Source organism: Xenopus laevis, chromosome 9_10L (assembly GCF_017654675.1).
Source record: "Xenopus laevis strain J_2021 chromosome 9_10L, Xenopus_laevis_v10.1, whole genome shotgun sequence".
In the NCBI taxonomy this organism is placed as follows: domain Eukaryota; kingdom Metazoa; phylum Chordata; class Amphibia; order Anura; family Pipidae; genus Xenopus; species Xenopus laevis.
The window spans coordinates 120209152-120228734 of record NC_054387.1 but is presented as its reverse complement, the minus strand read 5'-3'; positions in this window follow the sequence as shown (position 1 = coordinate 120228734).

Sequence of the window (19583 nt, the reverse complement as noted above, 5' to 3'; positions counted from 1 at the left end):
CTTCCAGGTACCCATGAGTGTCTACTGGGCTCTTCTGCACATGGTCATCTTCAATCACCGTAGTCTTGATTGTATTATTATTATCCTATATTGTCACCAACATACTCTAACAAGGTTGAACTGAATTGGTGGGACACTGGGAAAAAATCTGGTGAGCGCCAGTTTTGCAAATGTATTCGCTGGCAGCGAAATTTGCCGCAAATTTACACCTGGCGAAATTATTTGCCCATCACTACTTCCATGTCATTTGGATGGAGGATAAAATAAGGTAAAAGGTGCACTAGCTGGTGAAGGAGTATGTGCAGGAGGCAGGTTGGCATCGGGTTTAACTGGAGGAGATCGATTGGATTGGGGGCTTGTCCCCAGTGGACCCTGAACACCCCAGTCCAGCACTGTATTCTGAAGCTTTTTAGAGAGATTAAGATGATCAGCCCCTTCCCTGTGGAGCTTACAGTCTAAGGTGCTTATTACAATTTTATCAAGAGCCAATAAACCTGCCTGTTTGTTTTTGGGGTGGCGGAGGGAACTGGAGTACCCAGAGGAACCCACCCAAGCACTGACTGAACCTAGGAAGCCAGAGCATTAATTAATTTTGCATGATGTTTCAAATATTTTCAACCCTGCTCATAAATAACCGGAAATTAGTAAATATTAGAAATCCAAATAATTCACTTTTTTTTTATCTTGCTGTTGCTTCAATGAAAGCCACATGCTACCCAGTCACTCTGCTCCAGTTTCTGGCTTGTGAGAAGCAAAGAGCTTAGGAGGATGACCCTGCATAATGTAGAAATGATGAAGTGTCTCCTTAATTACTGCTTGAACAAAGAGCTGCCTGTAACCTTGCACGGCCTCTTGACTGTATCTCAGCTGGATACACTGCTAAATGTAAACCATGACAGCTCCGTTCTTCATTGTTTAGGCTTGGATAACCAAATATTTTCTGAAAAATACAAGGAATGAAAAAAATATTCCTCTCTGGAGCCAAGGCACTACTTGTACAATGGAAAAGTGATTTTAATGGGCACATTTACTTAGCTCGAGTGAAGGAATAGAATAAAAAATACTTTGAATTTCGAATAATTTTTTTGGCTACTTCGACCATCGAATTGGCTACTTCAACAACGACTTTGACTTCGAATCAAACAATTCGAAATTAAAATCGTACGAATATTCGACCATTTGATAATCAAAGTACTGTCTCTTTAAAAAAAACTTCGACCCCCTAGTTCGCCACCTAAAACCTACCGAGGTGCCATGTTAGCCGATGGGGAAATTCCCCATAGGCTTTCTATCAATTTTTAGGTCGAAGAAAAATCATTTGATCGATGGATTAAAATCCTTAGAATCGAACGTTTCGAAGGATTTAATCGATTTTTCGTTTGATCGTTCGATCGAACTATTTGCGGTAAATCCTTTGACTTCGATATTCGAAGCCGAAGGATTTACATTCGGCAGTCGAATATCGAGGGTTAATTAACCCTCGATATTCGACCCTATGTAAATCTGCCCCTTGGTGTTTGTTTAATCCCTCTGCGAGAATTCAGAGTTTTAGTGAGATTATATGAAGTATGATTATATGAAATATATGAAGTGTATATTCTCAGTGAGTAAGTAGGGCTCTTATTACATTTATTTCCCCTTAAATAAGATGTTAGTTCTCAGTATGTTGCTTATATAGAAGAAAATGCACCCCCTGGTGTAAAATATAAGGATTTAAGAAGTCACCAAAGAGTTCCATGACCATATGAAGTCATGTAATTTCGAGATAACTTCTAATATCTGTATATACTTACAACATGGGGTGTATTATTCATTATAACTAAACGTGTTTCAGTCAGTCATGTGCCCCACGTGACATTGTAAGGATATATTTAGCAGGTCCTTTATGTGTATTTTAAGAACATACAGGCAGGTTAATTGGCTCCTGATGGAACTGGGTCCACTGGGGCAGGAACTGATGAGAATGATGTATAATCTCCGTAAAGCACTGCATTATCTATCAATGCTATATAAACAACGGGTACTAAAAATAATGTATGATATTGTCGTTTATAACGAGAAATTCATTAGGAGTCATTCACACGGGACGAAAGTACAAGATCACTGAGGGTTGCATGGAAGAGTCTGTAAAACTTCATAGATGCTGGGGGAAAAGAAAAAAAATATTATAAATTCATTGCTTCAGATTTCTTTCAGGCAAACATAAAATGAATATATACTGTATAGTCCCCATAGAATAAGAATGGAAGAAGGAATGAAACACGACGGGGCAATTTTTCTATTCCCTGAAGGAAGAGCCAATGGAGTTTATTCATCAGAGTGAAGTTAGAGATCGCCACAGTCCGCTAGAGTGAAATTCCGCCATTCTACTTTCATTTCTATGGGATGTGTAAAAGAGTATTTATCAATTGGTGAAAATTAAAGTTCACCCTTTGATAAATATGCCTTTCAAAATCCCATAGAAATGAATGGAGAGTGGCGGAATTTCACTCGAGCCGACTGTGGCGATCTCCAACTTTACTCGTTGATAAATATTCTCCATTAAGGACAGGCCGTTGGATCTAAGGGGCAAATTCACTAAGATGAGAAGTTGCGCCAGGCGCAACTTCGCCGCACTTCGCCAGGCGTAGTTTCGCCAGCGCTTCGCAAATTCACTAAAATCCGAAGTTGCGCACAGGGGTAGCGTAAGGTTGCGAAGTTGCGCTAGCGTTGATTTGCTATATAAAGCGAAGTTGCGCTAGAGAAGGCTAATTTGCATACGGCGCAAAATTCAAATTTCAATGGAGGAACACGTATCTGCACTACAAATGCCTAGAAAACCTTCAAATCTGCGAATTAACGCTAGCGTTCGCGCTTCAGTGAATTTGCCCCTATGCCTGGGTACTACAAGAAGTATGACTCATTTCCTTTTTTTTTACTTTTCCATGTAAATCCAGTGTGTGTAGGGCAATTTATGAGTTTGGTTCACTATCATGTGCCTATATTTCTTTGTGCCTTTTTTCCTGAATGTTTTAGGTACATACACATGGTGGCCAAAAAGTAAATTTTTTAACACTTTTTGTCTTTAGTTTTTCTCTTTAGTTCTCCTCATATTTCCCAATGGGTCTGAACCCACTGCAAAGTAGGCTTTATTAGCCCATTTAGTCTTGATCGCCTTCTCCATGGTAGAGACGCATTGGGAAAATGAGAGCTGGTAACCCATGAGCTCCAATCTGCACCACCCATGAACCTTCTTGAAAAACATTTGCTTGGCTGTCATGTGTACATACCCTTATTATGTATATCTCTGTGTATCTCCAGCAACCACCTGACCCCATAATATGGACATAAACGGGTGCCTTCATTAAATAAACAATGGTCTCACCTTCTCATGCCGAATGTGACCCCAGTCTGACAGATGAGATAGCCTCTTGGAAAAAACCTCTTGTTCAAACCAAAAATGTGTGCTCTTTTTCTTTTTCTCTGAAATAATTTTCCCGTCAGAGCTTGAAGAACAATGTGCTGGTTCATCAAGGTGTTATCACTTTAAATTATGTCCCTGGCTAATTCTGCCATACTTGTATCATCCCAAATTATATTATTTATCCTTAAGCAACACTGGATGTCAGTGAACTGAGCCCCAGAGAAAATACTTAGTTGAGGTTGGAAGTTTGGCCCCATCGTGTCTCCAAGACTTGAGGAAACATCTCCAGGACTTGAGGAAACATCTCTAAGACTTAAGGAAACATCACCAAGACTTAAGGAAACATCTCAAAGACTTGAGGAAACATCTCCAAGACTTGAGGAAACATCTCCAAGACTTAAGGAAACATCTCAAAGACTTGAGGAAACATCTCCAGGACTTGAGGAGACATCTTCAGGACTTGAGGAAACATCATGGTGCATGAGAGAGATTATCACCTGGACACATCTATGAAAACATTCTAACTGATAGAAGTCTCGGAGACAAAGCACAGGTATGACCTTTCAGACCTTGGTAACGAAAACAATGAAAGGGGTAACAGGCATGACAGTATGTAGACCTTATTGCATCACAGATGGAGTTACAAGAAAGCCACTTATCTGTATATATCTGTATGGATAGCAATCAATATAAAGAACTTCATGCTTGTCAGGAATGATGTGTTGTACATATAATTTATTGGTGTGAAAAGTAAATCTGATATTTTGAAGAATTCAAATAAATGGAACTTATTTTCTACTTTATTTCTCCTTGCTATTCATTTAATAGAGCAAATTGAAGTTATCTTGCTTTGGAAATGTCTATGCATGTCAGTAATGAAAGGAAGTGAATAGTACAGCATATCATTCTAGAATCAGGGTGTCTATTACATGATAAAGCAGAGTCACACCATAAAATAAGCTGAATAACAAGACATACCAGACTTGTCTTTTCTAAGTGAACTTGTCATAGAGGGCAGTTGTTTGTTGACGGTCAGAGCTATCTAAAACTTGGGCTAGATAGAGGTTGGAAATCTTGTCAGACAAGGACTTCATTGTTTTTTGTTTTTTTTTCTTTTGAATTACTTATATTAGATAGACCACATTGTTTGGTGAAACTATCCAGTGAGCAGAATTTAATATAAGCCAGCTTGAATTAAGCACAGACTTTCCAAGACAGATAAAGGGCAATCCATGTTTTTCACCTGCTGTGAGCCCTGCTATGCCCCAATTCCACTCTGTAACCTTTGTTTGTTCATACAGTATTGGCATGGGATGCCAGGGGCCCCCTTTTCTTTACATACCATAATCTATTCTTTCATGTCTTCAGCCTCTTTGTTTCCATAAAGAAATGCAGAATGACCATTAAATAGACTAAGTTGTAAAAAGCAGGACACACCTGGGCCCACTAGGAGTTTTCCAGTAGCCAGGAGGGCCAGTCCAACACTGTGATCATATGTAAATACACTCTTTGTTAAAAAGGTAGTATACCTGGAGGCCCATTTCCAGGCCCGGATTTGTGGAGAGGCCACCTAGGCCCGGGCCTAGGGTGGCAGGATTTTAGGGGGCGTCATGCTGCCCAACCACACCCACATTGGTTCAGAAACACTGGGGATGCGCAGGAGATACAATCATTTTTTTAATTTCCTGTGCATCAATCCCCATTGCTCTGGACCCAATGATGAAAATTTGAGCAAATAAAAAAGAGGGGACAGGGGCGACGAATATGTAAATCCGGCCCTGCCCATTTCCCCTTCAAAACTGCACTAGTTTGTCCCTCCAGCACTGCCACATTTTCTTTACCTGTTGAGAAGAAGCAGAGTTGCGCAGAAGTGTTGATAGACACCACACACTCTTGGGTAAGGGCACGCGTGAAGATTCGGGGAGATTTAGTCACCCGGCGACTAATTGCCTCTTCCTCGGGCAACTAATCTCCCCGAAAAGCCTTCCCGCCTGCGATTTAGGTTCTAGCTGGTGGGAAGGCTTTTCAGAAGGTTTCCTTGTGAGGCAACTTCGGGCGACTTCGGAAAACAAAGTGATCCGAGTGCTGAAAGCTTTTCGGGGAGATTAGTCACCAGATGAAGAGGCGATTAGTTGCCGTGCGCCTAAATCTCCCTGAATCTCCACGTGTGTCACTGCCCTTAGGGGATAATTTATCAAAAGTCAAGTTTAAGAGGTTTGCGAGGTTTTTTTTATAATTTAAAAAAAAAAACTCGAATGTAAAAAACTTGAATTGGCGAATTGAGGGTGAAGAACCAGAAAACTCGAATTAATCGAGTTTTCAGAAAAAAAACATGAATCGCTTGAATTAATTGAGTTTTCAAGCAAAACCCAGAGAAAAAACCTGAACATCATGAAAGCTACAAACATCTTTAAAGGAGCAGTAACACTAAAAAATGAAAGTGTGTTAAAGTAATGAAAATATCATATAGGGGCCGATTCATCAAGAGTCGAATATCGAGGGTTAATTAACCCTCGATATTCGACTGGGAACTAAAATCGTTCGACTTCGAATATCGAAGTCGAACGATTTTGCGCAAATCCTGCGATCGATCGCTCGAAGGATTTTTCGATCGAACGATTCGAAGGATTTTAATCCAACGATCGAAGGAAAATCCTTCGATCAAAAAATCACAGGCAAGCCTATGGGGACCTTCCCCATAGGCTAACATTGACTTCGGTAGGTTTTATCTGCCGAAGTAGGGGGTCGAAGTTTTTTTTAAAGGGAAAGTACTTCGACTATCGAATGGTCGAATAGTCGAACGATTTTTACTTAGAATCGTTCGATTTAGATCGAATTCGAACGAATTTAACCAATTCGATGGTCGAAGTACCCAAAAAATACTTCGAAATTCGAAGTTTTTTTCATTCGAATCCTTCACTCGAAGTTAGTGAATCTGCCCCATAGTGTTACTCCGCACTGGTAAAACTGGTGTGTTTGCTTCAGAAACACTATTATTGTTTATATAAACAAGCTTCTGTGTAACAACGGTGGAAATTGAAAAAAGTCTATATGGCACAGGTTAAATAGTGAATAACAGATAACACCATTATGTTCTACAGAGCTTATCTGCTGTGTAACCTGAGTCTTTTCTCCTTTAAATGGCTGCCCCCATTGCTACACAGCAGCTTGTTTATATAAACTATAGTAGTGTTTCTGAAGCTAACACACCAGTTTTACCAGTGCAGGGCAACACTCGATATTCGACTGCCGAATTGAAATCCTTCGACTTCGAATATCGAAGTCAAAGGATTTAGCGAAATTCGTTCAATCGAAGGATTTTAATCCATGAATCTAAGGATTATCCTTAGATCAGAAAATCCTTGGAAAGCCTATGGGGACCTTCCCCATAGGCTAACATTGGCCTCGGTAGGTTTTAGGTGGCGAACTAGGGGGTCGAAGTTTTTTTAAAGAGACAGTACTTCGACGATCGAATGGTCGAATAGTCGAACGATTTTTACTTCGAATCGTTCGATTAGAAGTCGAAGGTCGAAGTAGCCCATTCGATGGTCGAAGTAGCCAAAAAAAACATTCGAAATTCGAAGTTTTTTTCCTCTATTTTCCTCTATTCCTTCACTCGAGCTAAGTGAATGGGCCCCTAAATGTTTGAAGGGATCTCTGCCATTGACTTCTACATGACCTCGACAGGTGTTCGCAGGATTAAAGCTATTTCCAGGATTGGGGTTTAATAAATCGCGAAAAATTTGAGTTGAAAAAAAATAATCAAGGTTTTTTTTACCTGAAAATTCAAGTTTTGAGGAAAAATACCCTCGAAAACTGGAATTTTCAGGTAAAAATCCACCTGACCTTTGATAAATAACCTGCTTAATATTCTGTAAATCATCATCATTTAATTATATAGCGCTGTCAAGATACGCAGTGCTTTGTAAATGATCACTGACTCTGATGGCTTACATACTAGTGATGTGAGGGTCTCAACCTGCACCAGCCCAACCCGCACCTGATTTCCCCCACCACTAAAGTGGTCTATAGTGGATAATGCCCTGGATGGAATTAAACCTAGGACCCCGGCGCTATAATGTAGCAATGCCAACCATTCAGCAACCACACTAAAAAAGTGCCTGAAATTCCCCCATGTGACAGTGCCCTAAACCAGTGGCTTAACCATATAGGAAGCAGACCCTGCAGTCGGGGGGCCTGGAGAACAGGGGGGCCCTGATTGTGGGTTCTGCTTTCCCTATAGCTATTAAGAAAACCCCTTCCTACCCAGCCGCTCTCTTACCTGTGGTGAGGAAGGGGGACGAGTCAGGCAGGAGTGGGCGGAGTTGCGGTGTGGAGTGGGCGGACTTGGGGCATGGAGTGGGCGGGTGGAGGTGGGGCATTGGCGGGAGGATGGGGATCGGAGTGCACTGGGCCCCTTTGAAGATTTTTTTGCAGAGGGGAAAAGCATCACTGCCCTAAACGTTATAGTGGCCCTTTAAACTGAAAAAATAAATGGCATGCATTCAAAGCTCGGCAGATTAATTTCCATAAGTATTACGTAGTGTAGATAATAAATGCATCTGTTTGCAGTAGCGAGATCCTCCGATAACAAAATGGTATTATGGAATCGCGGAGAGAGAGTGATTTCAGCTGAATCCAAATGAAGCCGGAGCGCTTGGCATTTATTTCCCGTAATGCTGCTAAACGAGGATTGTTTTGCACAAATGGAAAAAGCCTGCTGCACATTTTCTTTTGACAAACCTCCACAGATACTTAGCGGGTAATTGGGCATTTCATCATATAAGTGCAAATGGAAAGATGCGCAGCGTGGGCACTTCAGCTCCATAGAAAATCTAATATTATATTACACTCTATTCCAATGCATAACTAAACACAATAAAAGCAATGAGACGCGGGGAAACCAAAAGCTTTCTTGGCAATCCTGGGCCGGTGCCATTATCGTAATGAAACATTAGCGGAAAGTAACAGAACTGCGTGGAAAATGGCTGCGTCCAACAAATATGAACTGGCGTACAGATTTCCCTATTGCATTGCTATTATAAAACAGTAAAGGAAAACGGTTCTTTTTTTCCTTGAACTCCCCTATAAGCAGGGTCTTTAAATGGAGACAATGAAGCTCTGTATAAACAAAGCCCTTCCCCGTCCTCCAAGCTTTGAGATAACAGATAAGCCCTCAGTAAGGGCAGAGACACACGTGGAGATACGGGGAGATTTAGTCGCCTGGCGACTAATCGCCTCTTCTTCGGGCGACTAATCTCACTGAAACTGCCGTCCCGCAAGGCTAGAATCGAAATCCTTCTAAATTCGTTTTCCGAAGTCGCCAAAGTTTCCTGATGAGGCAACTTCAGGCGTCTTCGGAAAACAAAGTGCTCCGAGTGCCACCCCACCGGCAATTTAGATTCTAGCTGTCAGGAAGGCAGTTCAGTGATATTAGTCGCCCTAAGAAGAGGCAATTTGTTGCCAGGCGACTAATCTCCCTGAATCTCCATGTGTGTCTCTGCCCTAATACAGAGAGCTATCTACAGACAGGTCATTTGTTTTACTACCTACTCCTCCTCAAACATTGACTCAGTAGAACCTTGGAGTTGATTTATCAAAAATTGAGTTGGTGTTTTTTTCCCCTCGATTCGAGAATTAGAGAAAAAAACACACACGTGAGTATTTTCTGAAAACTCAAATAGTCAGGATTTATTTTAAAAAAAACAGCAAAATGTCTCCAGAAATAAACTCAGCAAGTAAAAGCTGGCAAGGTTGCACAGAAGTCAATGGGAATATTCTCCGTCAACTTTATTAATGTATACATTTTTCCAAAAACATGGAAGTCTTTTAGCCTTATTGAAAATGAATGGAACAGTGTGATTCTCACGTGTGTGCAAGTTCTTTTTCTGTGAAAAAAAGGCAAATGTCCAGGGCTTCCCCTCTCACCCAATTGCATCCGCAAGTTTAGGAGTTAAGGAGGTTGGGGTGGGTGTCGAGAGGGTGGGCCCTTGAGGTGCAAAGGAGGACCCCTGGGGTTGCAGCCCTGATGGAGCTTGGACATCTATTCCAAAGCTGTAGAGACCCTCCTTGTACCCACTTTCACCCCAGCCTGGAACCACATACCGGTACCTTAAATCTGGATTGAATACTCTTCTACCTGAGTTGACCTGAATGCAAAATAAGAGCCGTTCTGCCCCCTTGTGAGCATGGTCCTACAAGTGACATCACAAAAACAGAAGTGGTGGTTGAAAACCAGGAAACAATGTATCATATGGCTTGGTCCTACCAAGGAACATAGAATTTATTTTTTTTTTCCATTTTTTTATTACTTGCTAGCTGCAATTCAGCCAACTCCGTCTGCAGGGTGCCTTTGGCTTACTATCCGTGTCCTTCTAGCACGTTTTCCACTGTACCTGCCCTTATGCATCACTCTAGTTCATGATGAAAAGAGGTCAATGACCAATTTATATCCCTTTTTAATATCACTTGAGGACAGAATGGTCCAATTTAAGATAATCCACCAAATCTTTATTACTCCCCTGAAGCTTAAAGCTATGGGAAGGCTAGAAGGAGACAATTAATATGGGAATGTCCTAGGGCAGGGGTCCCCAACCTTTTTTTACCCATGAGCCATATTCAAATGTAAAAAGAGTTGGGGGAAACGTCCCTTGGGATGCCAAATAAGGGCTGTGATTGGCTATTTGGTAGCCCCTATGTGGACTGACAGCCTACAGGAACTATATTTAGTTTTTATGCAATTAAAACTTGCCTCCAAGCATTTGGAATTCAAAAATAAGCCCCTGCTTTGAGGACACTGAGAGCAACACCCAAGGGGTTGGGAAGCAACATTTTGCTCACGAGCTACTGGTTGGGCATCACTGTCCTAGGGTAACAGCATATTGGAAAGACGTCATTCGATACATAAACGAATGCTTATCCCTTCCCTCTCCCGAGACCTGCCTACTAGGCATAATAGATGAGTTGGTACCTCTTCAAAAATCTAGAACACAGTTACTGTACGTTCACTCATGTTCTATGCAAAAAAGTTAGGAATTATGAAATGGATGAGTCCCAACTCTCCCACATTGCAACAATGGGTTCAGTTGATAAATGCTACACTGCCTTTAATTAAATTGACATACAACAACCGTGGAACATCTGCAAAATTAAGGGAACCCTGGTTGGATGCCAACCCCCAAGTATCTCTACTAAACTCCATATGTATAACGTGGTATATACTCCTGTGATGTGAGCAACTGTCATCAGTTCTTTTGTAAGTGCCAAGCATGATTGTTTATTTTTCTTTATTTTATATATATTTTCTCCTTTTGGTTGCAAAAATGCAAAATAAAAAAAAGAGGGGTCAGTGACAAAACTCCAATTATCGGTTTTATCGGTGGGTATTGGCCAGAATTTTCAGGCTTTTTAAGAGATCATAAAATATTAAAGCTGTAAGTAGGATTATGCTAATGTGTATGTAAATTCGCCAGGCTCAAATTCACGGCAAATTTCCCAATTTTTCCGCCGGCGAATAAATTTGCGAAACTCCAGCAAAAATTCGCCAGGCATCAAAAAATTTTGGACGCGCATCGGAAAAGTTGTGCATCAACATTATTTGAATGCTCATTGACTTTTAACACCAGCATCAAAATTAACGTGAGTGTCAGCATTGTCACATCTGACAAACAATTATCATTTGGAAAATACCATTTTTTTTTCTCAATTTCCAATTTCTTTAATGATTGACGTCTTCTTTTATGGAGAGGACTCTAGGTCACCACGGTCAGGTTCAAAGTCTCCCAAGAAGGATATAAATAAATGAGAAAAAAATGTTGGTGTAAAATCATTTAATTTGATTGAAGAAGAAAAAAAGAATGATGTAACAAGATTCTTTTAACTTAAAACCTAATTTGTTTCGTATATTGTGGAATCATGTGAGGGAACCAGCTGATATCTATTTTATATGGTTGAATTATGCTGCTGCCTTTTCCATAGCAAGGCCGTCATGTTTATTAATTAACTCCATGGGACCAACCGCCCACATGTAATTATTTTTATGTGATACATATGGCTGGTTACAGGGAAACTTGCTTTCCCACCAAAGCAACACACCATAGAGCTGCTATCAGTAACTGCCGCCCTGTAGAAGATCCGGTCTAGTGATTTCCCTGGACAGATCATTATCTTTACAAGATACAAGGTCATTATCTTTGTCATTCTTAAGGGCCACATCAAGGAATAGAATATCATATGCATTTAAATAAATTGTTTCAGCCGGCACTTGTAAAAATTGTATCCCATCTACAGAATTTCTATCTCATAACGACAATGCCAGAATGTGAGGCTCTTTCCAAGTGGCACCTAGTGGCGTTTAGATTATGGAGGGATTTATCAATTATTACAGTTGGGGTTTTGCTGCGGATCGAGCAAAATCTCAGCAAAACAGTCACAATTTTGTGCAATTTATTTTTTAAAAAATTGGGAAAGTTTAAAATTTAAATGATGCCACCTAAAAGCTGTTGAGATTCCATAGAAGTCAATGGGATGCGCATCGTCTCCAATTGCCAAGTGGCACCTAGTGGCATTTAGATTAAGGGAGGATTTATCAATTATTACAGTTGGGGTTTTTTTCTGTGGATCAAGTAAAATCTCAACACAATTTTGTGCAGTTTCTTTATTTTTTTAATTGGAAAAATGTAAAATTTATACGGCGCCAATTAAAGGGCATGTAAAGTCTAAAATAGAATAAGGCTAGAAATGCTGTATTTTGTATACTAAATATAAACATGAACTTACTGCACCACAAGCCTAATCAAACAAATAATTTATGCTTTCAAAGTTGGCTACTGGGGGTCACCATCTTGTAACTTTGTTAAACATCTTTGCAAGACTAAGACTGTGCACATGCTCAGTGTGGTCTGGGCTGTTTAGGGATTGTCATAAACAAAGCTGCTTGAGTTCTGCATGGCTGGGAAGTAAGGCGGGGGCTCCCCCTGCTGTTCATAAGTGTGATTGTTTCCCTGCTCAGCAGTTAGGGACCGTCTGACAATTCCTATCCACAGCAGTAAATGAAGGGAGAATTTCACTGCATACAGTCAGGTTTCTTATAAAAACAGTACACATTTTTTAATTAAAGTATATTGGAGATGGGTTTCTTTTTCATTAAAGAAAGTAAAAATGGGATTTTATTTTTTTGCCTTTACATGCCCTTTAAAGGCTGTAGAGATGCCATAGAAGTCAAAGGGATGTGCATTGTTATCTTTCAACCAAGTTAATAATCCCATAATTTTTTTATTGATTTTTCCATGACTTATCATTGTTGTGATTTGAAATTTTAAATATTTAATCAGTATGCATATCCCATTGTCTTCTAAGGCATCTCAATGGCTATTAGTTGGCACCATTTAAATTTTCAAGTTTTTGCAATTTTTTAAAAATAAATTCTGCAAAAAACAATAGAGCAGAGTTGTGGATTTTTTTGCTCAATCCACAGCAAAAACCCAACTGTAATTATTGATAATGACACAACCCTTATCTAAGTGTACCATTATTCAAATTAAATGCCATATATTAAGGGCTGGATTAGCTAAAGGTTGAGTTGTTCCCTCTGCTCGATTTTGACCGCAAAGGGTGTTTTTTTCATGAGGTTTAAGTTTCTTCATGTACATGGTGAGCCAATTATATTTTTTCCCATGCTTTTTTTTTACCAGCATCAAAATGAGGGTTTTTACAGTGTGTAAAAGGCTGAGAAATGTTACTGATATTTAATAAATATGGTCCTGATTGTTTCTACAGCTGTAAGGAAAATGGTAGCAGTAATTGTTGTAGTTAAAAATAGCAAAGTCCTCAGGGCTCTGGAAAAACTTCAGCTCTCACACATGCAAATTTATAAATATTTTCATCTACTAACTACAAATTAATAGGCTCAAGCCAAACCTAGGTAAACATGAGCTGTTTCGCAAACATATGAGGAAACAGCATAATAGACATAACACCAAACAACCCCAGGGTCTCTTGGCCATATTATTATGCTGCCCAGGGTCGCCGCAATAATCATGGGGCCTGACCCCCTGGGTGGGAGGGGTGGGAGGGCCCTGCCAACAAGTAGAAAGGACTCAAATGAAAATAAAATGATCCATGTATGTGGTGTCACACCCTGATCTGCCCCTGCCATGCCCCACTATGTTGAACCCATTATGTGATCAAACCCACCAACTCATCCTCATGCTTCACCACCATCACAACCCAGAATTTGCACTTTGTGTAGCCTCCGAACTCCCCGATGGTGGTCCAGATTGATCTAGATCAGTGCTGTATCCAACTCTTCAAAGGATTTGCTAAACTTTTCTGTGGGCTGGCCACCCAAATAGAGCTCAAACCAGAGTGGTGAACATTCCAACCAATTTCATATCTGTTTTACGCTAATGAGGAATGTGACCAACTATTGACTAGAAAGGAATTTTAAAACAAAAAAAATTTGCATTACATAGATCGGTGGCTCAGTTTTCTAGATCTGAGCTCCCAACCTGAAGACCCACAGGCACGATTGTGCCCACTGAGGAATTTTTCTGGCATCAGTCTGCCCAAGTGGCTGGCTTGTATGCCATCACCACCATTCTACTATTATTATCCCCACCTAACAATGAAATAAGCTACACTGCATAGAACGCTGTACTAGAATATGAAAATCAGTCTCTTGCAGTGTCGGACTGGGTCCCAAAAAACCCAGTGGGCCCTGCTGACCCTGCTCCACTCTACTGCTCCCCCACCTGACCAAGGCTCACTACTGCGTCCAGACCTTACCCTCTCCCTTCCTGGACTGTCCCCTCTCCCCACCTGGAACATCGCGACTTGTACCAGCCTGTCCCTTCCACCCACCTAGACCATCCCCTCTCCCTAATAATAGGAGGAAAGGGAGATAAAAATGTACAGGGCACTCATGAGGATAGTGATGGTTGCCAGGCCCTTGAAGTGATCCTGTTTGACCCTAGAGAGCCTAGTCTGACCCTGGTCTCCAGGCCTATAGTTAAAACATATATTTCTGTTTTGACAGTTGACCAATTACAACTTGAAATTGACTGTTAGGGGTAGATTTGGGCACAATTTGTCCACCCACTTTCTGGGCCAAATCAGACTTAAGTGCCCATGATCAGATCATACATGATCAGATCATACAGTTTATGCAGGTCCATTGTGAGAGGATCACATAAACAGACCAATGCAGTCCTTGCCCAACAGGATTTTCAAACCTACCCAATTAATATCTGGCTAATTTTCAGTCTAATATCTGTAAGGGGGGGCAGTCAGATGGAGTTATACAACTCACCCAACCAGGTACTGGTCTGCTGTATACTGTCCGGATGATCTCCTTTGAGAATTATACTGGAAGCTATATGCTCAAAAAAAGAAAATATTCTTATATCACAGACTCTGCAGCTGGTGTCCCATGGGAAAAAAATGTTACATGATATTTAATTACTGGGTCAAAATTCTGAGCAGAAGAGTAAGTTGATCCCTTGGGCTGGGCAAGCTTTGCCTTTGATCTGTCTGACCTTCCCCAAACCCTTCATCAAAATGAAAGTTTGAACAAAGAAGGCTTCATTGTCCTTTGTGTCATTGGCATTGTTGGTGTAGACTCTAATAAACTCCTTTAGATGTCCCCCTTTAAAATTTGTATAGACTTTTCTCTGTCCTTATTTTACCCCCTCCATCCAATTCTGGCATTTCAAAAGCTGAAAGGAATGATCTACTCTCTTTCCTTATGAGAATGAATACTAGGAAACCTTTACAAGTAATAAAATGCAATGCAAAGTAATTGGGTCAATTATTTCTCCATTAAATGGAAAATATTGAAACGCTGCCAAATCCTTGGCTCTCTGCAAATGAGTTCCGCAAACCCTGCAGCACACTTGGATTTCCTTGCCAACTCTACGGGGAAAGAGCAGAAAGCATTAATACCAATTTATTTGTGCAATGTAGAAAGTTAGAGCTAAGTGTTTCGACAGACCACAATCAAGGGTGTTCAATCAATACAAACCTCAGGGCCAGGAACGAAAGGTGCAATGCACTTCGGCCAATTGGATAGCTAAATCAGACAATCTGACTGCTAAGCCCACATGCTAATAAGTCTGAAAATTCCAGGCTGGGCAACGTATTGCTATCATAACTTGTTCTACAAAATAACTTCAACTATGCATGGCCAGTTCCAGGGACATGTTCTGCATGGTGGCATGGTGGGTAGCATTGCTGCCTTGAGCCTTGCACTTGAGTAGTGATGGGCAAATCTGTGGTGTTTTGCTTAACCACACTTGCCTCCCTATTCAAATGCCCTATGCTCACTACTCTTTCTGCTTTCCCCCTAAGATGCCTTTGATCCTTTCATTGCACAAATGAGCTTTCCAGGGACTGGAATTACAAGGATCAGTCAAGGTACGTGGAACCCAAAGGCCCAGTGCACCTCATTTGTGCACTGAAGGAAACGTTGGGTATGTTATTGGGTAGCCACCCACACATTCACAGTTAAAATGAATATATTGAATAAAAAACACAGCATACACAGAAGTGGTAGAGAAAGATCTTAAAATGAACATGTAATTTATTTTGAAAACTTGCAAGCATTGCAATTCATACAGCCAACCTCTGATTAAGACCCTTTAGACCACTTTAATGTATCCTGGCTCCAAGGCCTAGATTTCCCAGCTAAGAGCGACCTCCAGCAGCTGTAATAATAACATTCTTTTTTTCTCTATTTATTCTTCTCCACACCCCAGAAATCAAAGAAAAAACAAATATCCATATCAACAGAATGGACTTCTCGTCTTTGTACAAAAGAGTAAGGCACACGAGTCAGTGGCAGTAGAGATACTTGCTGAGGAACAAATCTAAATCTTCAAAGGCTGGAGAAGTGAATTGGGGTTGGCAGTTTTCCTTCCCTCTTCCAGCTTCTACCTACCCACCTTTTCTACAATAAAGTTCTGTTTGCAAGCATCAGTCCTGCCTCTGTCTCAGATTTGCTTCTTCCTTTGTCACTACTCCATCTCCTAAGAACTAGTGACAAACATTAAGGCCACCAGCTCCTCATAGTGTTGGAACATAGAGGGCATCATCAGGGTAGAAGAAGATTAAATGACCCTTTAACAACAGGATGAGTGATTTAGTGCTTGTAGTATGGATTCTAATTTTAAGATCCTCTAGCATCTAGAATTAGGATCAGGCTTCCTAGATTGGAGAGCTAGAAAGTGGATATGGATAATTTCATAGGAGGTTTATGTTCCCTAGTGCGTGTATGTGTCTGTACGTAGTTGCTGACGTCCATCTGCCCATATCTGTGTGTGTGTGTGTACGCAAGTGTTACATTCTTGAGGTTATGTGAGTGTTGACAGACTAGACCATTACTAATGGTGTTATCTTAAGTCGCTTCTTTTGCACATCTCAAAATATTACTAGCTTAAAGAGCCAGGTGCCACCTATAATTATGAAATAAAGTTATTACCAAAGAGCACATCACCCCCTACATTTTAGTTTATTTAGTCAACATTTTAAGTGCAGACAAAACACAAGGGTTTTTCGTTCAGCCCCTGAGAAGGAGGATTAGGAAGCATTTAGGTGAGAAAGATAACAAGTTTGGTGAAAGATCTTGCTGAAGAACATCAAAGGGACCTGTTCTCTGTATTATCCCAAAAGGACTCAACAAAACAAAGTAGCTGAGACGGGTACAAACTCTACAGACCGACTGAACGGAGACTGGATGGTTTCTTGTTACACGCACAGAACTAAAACCCACTGGGATTCACCTTTTGGCCCCAATAGGTACCAGGTCATTCTAAGGGAAAAATATTGCGTTTCTCAGCCATATATTTTTTCTTAAAGGGGAACTTGAACCAAACACAATTTTTTGCATAGTGAAAGAAAATGTCATTCTAAACAACTTCCCAATACACATTCATTACACATTTTCAGTGGTGTTAAAGTAATTTGCCAATGTTTTGCTATAGCAAGCAGCCTGTGTCTGTCCATTTTTATTCTCTGCCCTGGTGTCTTTTGAAAGAATGCAGGGCTGATCCTATCAAATGTGGGGCCCAATTGGGACCATGTTGGCGGGGCCCCTAGACAAAGTGTTGCTGGCTACTGACACACCAAGTATTTAGGAAAATAAGGGCATACAGGCACAAAATAGAAAGGAAAGGGGCAGACAAGGTAAGAGAGTGAGAGGGATGAAATAGGGGCACATAATAGGGGCACACAGGGTAAGAGAGAGAGGGAGGAAATAGGAGAGTGGACTGGGTCAATTAGTTTGGGGCAGGCTGGGCCGATTCAGCTTGGGAGCAGGCTTGGTTGGATTGGGGCCAGGCAGGGCCTATCAAGGTTGGAGGAAAGCTGGGCCTTTGAGAGTTGGGGACAGGCTAGACCTATGGAGTTGGGGGATAGGCTGGCTTATCAGAGTTGGGGGTGGGCTGGACCTATGGATTTGGGGATGGGCTGGACTCTCAAAGTTGGGGGCAGGCCAGGCAGCATCATGTGCTGAGGGAATTATTATCTGTGCTGCCCTGTAGTGCGGGGCCCCCAGAGGTGCGGGGCCCTATTGGGCCCAATTGGTCCAATAGGCCTAAGGCCGGCCCTGAAAGAATGTAACAGAAGTCAGCTGATTAAACTAGAAGAGATATGACTTTGCAACATTATAAACATAGTCAGAGACAGGAGTAGAGAAGGGAGATGTACACAGTGATTTCAATGGCAATTCATAAATAACTATTACATTGGTGCAAATATGAATGTATATAAATGTATATCGGAAAACTTTTTAGAAATATTTTTTTCTTTCATTAGGCTCAATTATAATTTTTGGTTTGTATTCCCTTTCCAATGCAACTCCCCATAGTATTTAGCATATTGTGGAGATCCTGATTGGCATACAGCTAGATATACGTCTGAACCAGATTATCTGACTCTTAAAAATAAAAAAGAGGGGCCCAGTAGTTTCTATTTATATCCGTTACAACCATACTGGTACCATTATTTAAAGGAGCCACACTCTAAACCCGCATCGTTTTACTATTAATGTACTTAAAAAACTTTTTGCAGTCAGTCTTAGCCTCTGCCGCAATGTACTCCTTGTTTCCAAACTTTGCTTTCCAGATTGCTGTTTTACAACCTTTATTGTTGTGTTTATATTTTATATGTTAAATGCAGCTTCTGTCCCCACAGACTTGTAGTTTTTAAATGCCTTTCTCTTCATTCCTATTAACTTCTTTACTGCTATATTAAGCCTCATAGGATGGTTCTTGGTGCGTCTACATTTAGCTGTACTACAGCTCCCGGCATGCCTCCACCTTCATTATATGTTATATTATTCTGGGATTTGTAGTTTGGTTTGGTTGAGCAGGTCAGTGGAGCAGAGTTTCGTACCCCTTTAAAAGAAAAAGAAAGCAGTTAGCAACTATATTTACTGTGGGGTGCCTAACAAATTGCCTTCACCAGGGCAATAGCACGTTCCTTTAAGGAATGTTTCAATCTAAGTATCCGGGCCAGATCTCAACAATAATAGGGATGTATGTTTCATTTCTGCAAAAAGTGAATATATTACATTAATTATGAGACTTTTCATGGGTGGGAAAGTTTATGTGGCCCCCGAGGCGCTGAAAGTCGATTGTACGAGAGGGGAAAAGAAAGGATTTTCGTTGTTAGAGTTCCCATGTCGTTTTCTGCTTACACAATGTCCCTGCCGCACTAAAAGCCTTTAACAGCCCACAGCTATAATGACAGAGCAAGTGTGAAATTCTGCCATAAAGCAGCCTCGCAGCATGCAAATGCAGGGGAACTGGAGAAACACGCAAAGGTCACTTACCGAACCTTAATTGACGGTTTTATAGAGAAATCTCCTAAAATAGTGCTAAATGGGTTTCCAGGCTGGTTAATAACAAAACCATTTTTGCCTAAGGGATGCATTTTTTAACCTTTTCATTTCCTAGAAACATTTTCTTGATGAAGCGTCAAAATATTCTGCAGGGCTTATACAACAATCCAGTGGAGTCAATACCTCCTGTTAATGTAGAAAAGAAACAAACAATACCTACCCAATGGTCTCCTGTTAAGTGGGACCTGACCCAGGCTGGTAATTTGAATATTTCTGGCAAATGCCACAAAGGCTACTTAAAGATTTCATAGGCTGTGCCTTAAGCTGGGCCTGTGTTGGTCTGTT